Source organism: Lipotes vexillifer, unplaced genomic scaffold (assembly GCF_000442215.2).
Source record: "Lipotes vexillifer unplaced genomic scaffold, Lipotes_vexillifer_v1.1 scaffold607, whole genome shotgun sequence".
NCBI classification, from domain to species: Eukaryota; Metazoa; Chordata; class Mammalia; order Artiodactyla; family Lipotidae; genus Lipotes; species Lipotes vexillifer.
Genome location: NW_006783829.1, coordinates 955,858 through 963,749, shown reverse-complemented (window position 1 = coordinate 963,749; position 7,892 = coordinate 955,858). Strand labels below are relative to the sequence as shown.

The 7,892-nt window shown below is 40.5% G+C and overlaps 1 protein-coding gene across 2 annotated transcripts in view; it reads left to right on the top strand.

The window, feature by feature from the left end:
* Positions 1–7,892, top strand: part of PLPPR1 (phospholipid phosphatase related 1) — a 270,599-nt gene that overhangs the window by 1,035 nt on the left and 261,672 nt on the right. The window lies entirely within an intron of this gene.

The window sequence follows — 7,892 nt, the reverse complement described above, 5'->3', positions numbered from 1 at the left end:
GGGGGGGGGGGCGGGTGTCGCCTGGAGAATTGGAGGGGCAGCCTCTGGCTTTCTCATTCAGCACCCGTGCCACGGGAGCCGGGGGGAGGCTCGGGCCAGTGCGGGGATGAGTGATGAGTTACTAAAAGGCTTTGCCATAATCACCTTCTGGAAACGCTGGGCGCCGGGATCTCTCCTCCCTCGGGAAGGTGCTGTCTTCACGCACACCGAGGCGGCAGCCTTGGGAGCTGGGCTGGGCTGCTGTGGCGTGGCTGGGGCTTTATTTTTGCCCCGGGGTTTTATGACACAAACATGTGGAATATGTGGAGGATTCTGGGTTATTTTTCTTTGTGGGGATACCGTATTCCCTTTTAACCTCTTTCGTGGGAGAGATTCTCTGCAGCCTGGTATCTAGCTGGTGGACAGGCACCGTTCTGAATCTCTCTTCGGTCCCAGGGAAGAGGTCCCGAGACAAGGATTCCCTAAAATGCCAGTTGCATTGGGGTGGGGTCTCAGAGTGCGGAGCGCCTGCTGGCACCTGGGAATCGCCTCAAATCTAATAGTCCTTTGAAACAGCAGAGCCTGGTCAGCGTGTGAGGAGTCCAGGACTGGGACAAAGGGGATTGGAAGAGGGCCAGATGATGGCTATTTAGGAGAGGAGCCGCTAGAGGCCAATTGAGGCGAGAAGAGGTTGAGTGGGAAGCAAGGTACCCTTGCAACCTTCACTGAATTCCTCTACCCCTTCTCTTACTTCTCCTGTGTTTGGTGGCTTTTATTCATCGGGTGAGACTCTAATTTGGAGATTTCTGGAACGTCACATCTGGAGAATAGAAGACTTGACTATTCCTGAGCTAACCTTGAGCACAATCACAAATTAGTTCTGTAAGTCTAGGAAATACCATGTTCAATTCTGTTTTGGCGTTTTGTTCACACCTGGAAGGTGGGGTAGGCAGACAGGTATATTTGGGGGGTGGGTGGGTTCTGTACCTTAAGAGGCTTGAATTTGTAAGAGACGTGTGTGTGGGGAGCCTGTAAGCCAAGTTGATGCTGACAGAAGGAAACACTAGAAGCTCAGATCCAGTACTTGTGACTATGGGTTGCCAGGGAGTATTCTCTTCACTTTAAGATGACTTGCAGAGGCCATCTCACTGCTGCTCTGGGGACCTTTTTTAATTTTAAACATTTTGTAACTTCTTTTAAGTGGGAGAAAGCATGATGTACATGAGGTTAATTAAGAAAGTTCACTTATGAGAGAGACCTTGACTCGTAAGTCAACATTGCCAAAGGTGAAGAAGTTATTGAGAAAAGAAAAAAAAAAAAAAAAAGAGGGGAATTGGAAAGGGATGCATATTATTAAAACAGCTTCACTTTTATAATTTTTAAAAAGCATTCAGTAAGATGGAAATCTGAAGTTTTTTTTTTTTCTTTTTTCAAACAACTGGTGAAGTAAAGACCTATCCAGAAATATTTTCAAGTTGAAATTGGCCTAGTGGGGGTTTAAATATAATTGTCAGCATATGTCCCTTTTTATTGCATCGTGAATATTCACATCATTTTCAATGCAAATCTTGGCAAGAAAAGATTAAGATTTTTTTTTTTGCTTTTTACTAGAGCTCTATTTTCTTTCTTTATGATGTATTTCCTCTTCCTACATCTGCAAGTTCAATTCATTTTGATTATATTCAGAGTCTATTTTCAAGTTTTTATTGACCAGCTATCCCATATTTAGCATCGAAGTTCATATAATAATGTATAACATTGTTCTGGCCCCTAAAGTGTTTATAATCTAGTTGTCAATACAGAATTAACACATATGAAATAACTAGAGAGTAAGATAGGTTTGTACTGTCCTGTGAGCTCTTAACATGCATGGCATATATTCCATTCTCCCTCCTGGCCTTTTCTCAACATTCAGAAAACACACATCAGCACTTACTATGTGCTGGAGTCTGGAGAAAGAAAAACACAAGGAAGTAAAAAATAGTCTGAGCTTTCAAGGATGGGGAAACAGGTATTTAGCTAACTATGATGCAGTCTGATTAACTGTTATAGTTGTAGGGTAAATCAAGTGCAAATAGTAGACATGTAAGTGATTTTTTTTCTTCCCCTATGGGATTTGACCAGACGGTCTTTGAGATATTTTTGAAAAGTGAATAGTTTTTAACAGGTAGATAAGGATAGAAAGGACATTCCAACAGAGGAAACGTGAGTGTGCCTAATGAGTTAGGGTAACTATGAGCCGTCCCACGTGGCTAGAGCACAGGGTACTAGAGTGTGGATACAGAAATGAACAGCAGCTAGGTGACACTAATTAACAACTAATGCTGTGGAGTAAGTGTTTGGATAGGGATATGCCCAAGATGCTATGGAAGCACAAAGGGAGGGCATCCACCTAAAGGAGATTAAGAAGATCAAGAAGGTTTCTTAGGGTGGTTGAGGTGACCTAAGTCTTGAAAGACAAGAAGAGAAGGGCTTTCCAGGCAGAAAAGAAGCTATCTGAGAACTGGAAGTTGTTCTGTGTGGCTGAAGTGAGAGGTGTGGGTTCTTAGCTCTGTGGAGTAGCAAACCATCAGGCCAGAGAAATAAGCAGAGATCAACTGTGAATGGAAATATCCCAAGCAAAGGAGCTTCAGTTTTATCTGAAAGGCTGGGAAAGAGTTTGCAGGTTGGGAGAGTTTGAGACATAATCAGATTTGCATCAGAGAAAGATAGCTGTGACCACAGTGTGGAGGATGGATTGGAGGCGGTGAGACTGGAGGCAAGGAGCTTATTGTGGAAATACAGGCGTGAAATGATGAGGATGGTGGCAATGGGGGTGGAGAGGAGAAGATATGTCCGGGAAACAAGTGAGAAAGTCAACCTTGCTAATCTAAGAGGCCTCCTCTGTGTGTTCCCATACTACCCTCTACTTTTCTAGAATTCACTTGCGTAGCTCTCTTTCCTGTGTTTGGAAGGAAAGACATTCACAGCTGCATCTCCAGCATTCATTACAGGCTTGGTACAGAATAGGGACTCAATAAATATTTGTGGAATGAATGATTAAATTAATGAATGAGGAAATCCAGTCATGAAGCAATGATTCCTGCATTAGAACAGTAGCAGCTAAATCATGGCTTCCGTTTCTCCAAGGTGATCAGCATTCGGGAGATCAGTGACAAAATGACCCAGGAAAACTGCCTTTATGAAAAACTGTCCTGTGAAGTGCCATTAAGAAAGCAACATTGTGACATCACATTTGTTATATCTAAAAATTATATTATTGGCTCATCTTGGTAGCAACAGCATTTAGCACAGTTCCTGATTCATAGTAAGCTGGCAGTAAATGTGAATTCTCTTTTTCTCCCCCCTTACTTGTCAGAACGTCCTGATTTCATATGCTTTGCTCAAACTTTTAAGATAATCTGTGGCCTGGGAGTTTGGAAGCCACAGTGTCTCATTTAAAGAGCTCGTAGCATCTTGGCATCCTGAGATAAGGGCCAGACCACCCATGTTCCCATTTTCAAACATGCAGCCCTAGGAACTGGGTCCCTTACTGAGCCAAACCTGAGTGTATTGAGTTCCAATCTTTTTTTTTTTTTTTTTTTTTTTGTCAGTGCAAAAAATAATTTTTTTTTTTTTTTTTTTTTAGGGCAAAAAAAAATTTTTTTTTTTTTTTTTTTTTAGGGCAAAAAAAAATTTTTTTTTTTTTTTTTTTTTAGGGCAAAAAAAAATTTTTTTTTTTTTTTTTTTTTAGGGCAAAAAAAAATTTTTTTTTTTTTTTTTTTTTAGGGCAAAAAAAAATTTTTTTTTTTTTTTTTTTTTAGGGCAAAAAAAAATTTTTTTTTTTTTTTTTTTTTAGGGCAAAAAAAAATTTTTTTTTTTTTTTTTTTTTAGGGCAAAAAAAAATTTTTTTTTTTTTTTTTTTTTAGGGCAAAAAAAAATTTTTTTTTTTTTTTTTTTTTAGGGCAAAAAAAAATTTTTTTTTTTTTTTTTTTTTTGTCAGTGCAAAAAATAATTTTTTTGTTGTTTCTTAATTTTTTTGGAAGTGGAAAATCTTAAATGTACAGCTTCAGCTTGTTGAGTTGCCATCTTAAAATCCCAATAAGAGATTTCAGAATGGATAAAACATGAGAATTTGTTTCAGGTTGACTACAGGGGTAAAAGAGGGGTACCAAAGATAGCACTTTGGGTTTGAACTTTGGTAGCTGGATGAAGGGTGGCAGAGGAATGAGGAGAAAGGTTAGCTCAGAAAAGTGAAAGGCTCAATGCTGTTTTGTGGGGAACTGATTTTGGGGTAACACTGGAACATCCTGGAAAGCACATAGTACAGATTCCAGCATGTAGTGATTTCACAGTAAATACCAACTACTGTTTTGATTAAGGGAGAGGATGGGGAGCAGGGGACCATAGAGCCAAAGACTAAATCTCAGCATTTAGCAAAATATAGGGGTTAAGGAGAGAAACGGGTACCGTAGAATACTCAGACAATATGGGAAGAAACTGGAGTGAAAGTAAAGGCCTCAGAGAATCATGAGGAGTGGTCAGATTTCACAGAAGCAATCCTACCTATGTGCCAGGCCTTGTGTGAGTGCCTACATGTGGAATCTCATTCAATCCCCACACCACCTGCAGTTCTCTTCTCCATTTGACAGCCAAGGCAGCCCAGACAGAGAGATTCCAATAGCTTGTCCAAAATTACCAGACCGGGAAGTGGCAGAACCAGGTCACCAAGCCCATTTTAATAATCCTACAAACTCCTTCTCCGCATCCAAGGTATAAATTACCAGGATGATTTTAAGTGCAGAGAGGTTGAAAAGATTGAAAGTAGGGAACTGGAAAAAAAAAAAAAAAGGCAATGAAAAGGAGTTTCCTGGTGAGCATCGAGAAAGCAGTTTTAGTACAGCACATGCTCAGAAGCCGTATCTCAGGGAATTCAGTGGGGAACGGGAGGTACGAAGATCCAGGCAAGACTTTCCTGTCAGTCATTTATGAGTTCGGGTGGGGGAAGGAGCTAGGATACCATAGGGGGAAGGAACAGCGAGCCTCAAATGCAGTTTTTATCAATGGGGAGCAGATGGGTAGAGCCGGTGTCTGAGGAGAAAAACATGTGGGAAATGAGAGCAGGAGAGAAGAGATGGTGGAGAAAGGATGCCTCTCTCCCAGAGCGTGGAAAGATGGATTCATGCTCTTCTCCCCCAGAACTAAATGACGGAGGTGCTTACCAAAGCACAGAGAGCTCAGATCTTTGAGAGTCCTGGAAACATAAGGAGCCTCTGAGTGCCGCGCGCTAAGGTGTCACTGGGACGTGTAGATGATGAACCTTGTCTGTGTAGCACAGTGGCCAAGGGTGCAGACTCTGGGGCTAGATAGGTTCTATTTGAATTTTGGCTCTGCTGCTTATCAACTATGCAGCTTTGGGCACACAGTTTACTTCTCTGTGCCTCAAATTACTCTTGCTCTTAAGACGGAGATAACCATCTTAACACATCACATAGAACTGTGGGCATTATATGAGTTAACATTTGTAAATCTTGGCACAGAGTAAGTGCTCAGTAAATGGTAGGTATTGTGTGTGACAACAGTCAGGTTAAGAATAAAATTTTGACTTTATTTTCAGGACTCTAGCGGTTGTGTGCCTCAGTGTTTGTTTAAAAAATTATTTTGGTTGGTCAATAAATAGCTGGCTCTAATCCTGTTTTCATAAGTGCAGGAATTAAATCAACCAACATAAACATGCAGGGGCAGACCAACTCTACCGTCATAAGCCTAGGTGTGTCTGCCTATAACATTTGCCTAGTTGCCTCCTCCTTGTGCCTGTCTGGGAAGATGAAAGTTTGCTTGCCTTAGGCTGGTCCTCTCATTCTTCAGCCTCAGTTCATCACACAACAGGTACTTAGCTGTTTAGCAAGTTGTTTTCAGGGAAGTGACTACATGTATTAATTACAGCACTGCTTTGGTACTGGGGGATGTAAACTTTAAATATCTCAAATGTGAGGTTTGCATCATTCTTTGAGAGTTAGAAGCCTTTCTCCTTCTTAGAAAAGTTTGTACTGTGTTCTAAAATAGAATCCCCAGTGGATATGGAAGCTCCATCATCTAGCTAGTTGGCAACAGGTCAGTGACTAGAGCTTAGGTTTGAACATAACCCAGTGCTTTTTGCATTACACTCTGCCAAATACTTTTATTATTGCTCTGTAATCAAAGACTGATTTTTGTTTGCTTGTTTCATCCATCCTATTTATGTTTCAGCCAGATTAAATTTATTACATTTCCCCAACTGAGATTTTTCTTTCTCACCTTTTGGTCTTTGGCCATGCTGTTCTCTCTTTCTGGAATTTCCTCCTTGCCTTCCCCTGCCTAACTCCTTTGGTCCTTTAGGTCAAAGTCACTTCCAAGGGAAGGTTGTCCTGACCTTTTAGCAGTAAGTAGGGTTGGCTTCCCTTTCTATGTATTTCTATTGTCCTCAACTTTGCATTTTCAGCACCTTTCATAGTGCTTGTCACATAGCAATTGATTGGATTGATTGTAATTCATTTTTGGATTGAATGACTGACAGTGAATGAATCTTGTCCTCTTGAGTCATTGCTGATGCCCCAGTCATGCAGCTTCACATTATAGAAAATCATAGAATTTTCAAGTTCAGAAGTTCACTGGAAATTTTTTAATCAGACTTTTAAGTGAAACAAGATGAGGAGACTGAGAACCAGAGAGGTTCAGTGACTCGCCTGAGCTAAGTAGTGTAAGAACGAAGACCAGAACCCCAGCTCCTGATTTCAGATGCAGCGTCTACCCAGGACCTAGATCAGGGTGAGCTTAGGGAGGCAGAGTCATGTAATTGCAGGGTTGGTTTCTGTCTTTATTTAAAATTTTGAGGTTTTATTCATCATGGATTTTTTGCATTAATTTAATTTTTTAAAATATTGCATTAAAATATTGTTTATCTTGATTACTGAGTTTTTGGTCACCCCTTTACATTTTGTGCCCAATGTAAGTACCTTTCTGGCCTCACCTTAGTCCTGGCTCTGTTATTTCCACTTCCTAGCCTTCATCATTGGTGTAAGAATGCAGTTACACTGTGCAAGTCAAGGGTCCTAACTGAAAATATCAAAGGAAACAACATTTAACATGGTGGTATGAGCTGTTAATAAACGTTTCATGACCTGGCTGATCTGCTAATTAGTAAATGTTACATTCACAGCATAAAAGCAAGACCAAAAGGAAAAAATAAAAGTTGAAAGAAGCTCTTGAAAGAAGCTCTATTATCCATCTATCTATCTATCATCTATCTACCTCAGGACCAAGGGACAATGTAGAGATTGTCTTCATTTATAAGTTTATGTATGTGGTTGTTTATATATGTCTATATTTTTGATTTTTTTGAAGACACAAAATGGAAAAAGGAGAAAATTATTCTACTCATCAACTTGGTGGGTCTTGGCTTATGGCACTGCTGTCCTATTTTGAAGATTTGAAGTCAGAAGATTAAAAAAATTGGCCATTTCTGCCCCAAAACTAGGAAAGGAAGGAAAAGAAACATTAATGGAAAGGAGAAAAAGAGAGGAAATTTTGAGGGGATATCTACTAAGTACCATCCAAGGCACTGCTCTCAAGTCTAGAATGGGCTTTACATATATTATTTCATTAATTTCTACAGCATGCTGGAATAGGTATTCATCTTTCCATTTGACAGCTGAGCAAAGCAAGTCTCAGAAAGGTGAGTTAGTTTACCCAAGCTCTCAAAGCTGGAGCTGGATTCAAACCCACGTCTGAGTTCAAAGACTGTGCCCATCCCACTTCATCCTTCTGCTTCTCCAAGGCTTGGGATGACAGATCACCTTGTCACCTCCTGCCATCACTGAAGCCTTAGGTGCAGGGCTTCAGCGGCTTGTCTGGGTTTGCTGAATGGAAAATCAGCAGTTAGCTCCCATTCCTGC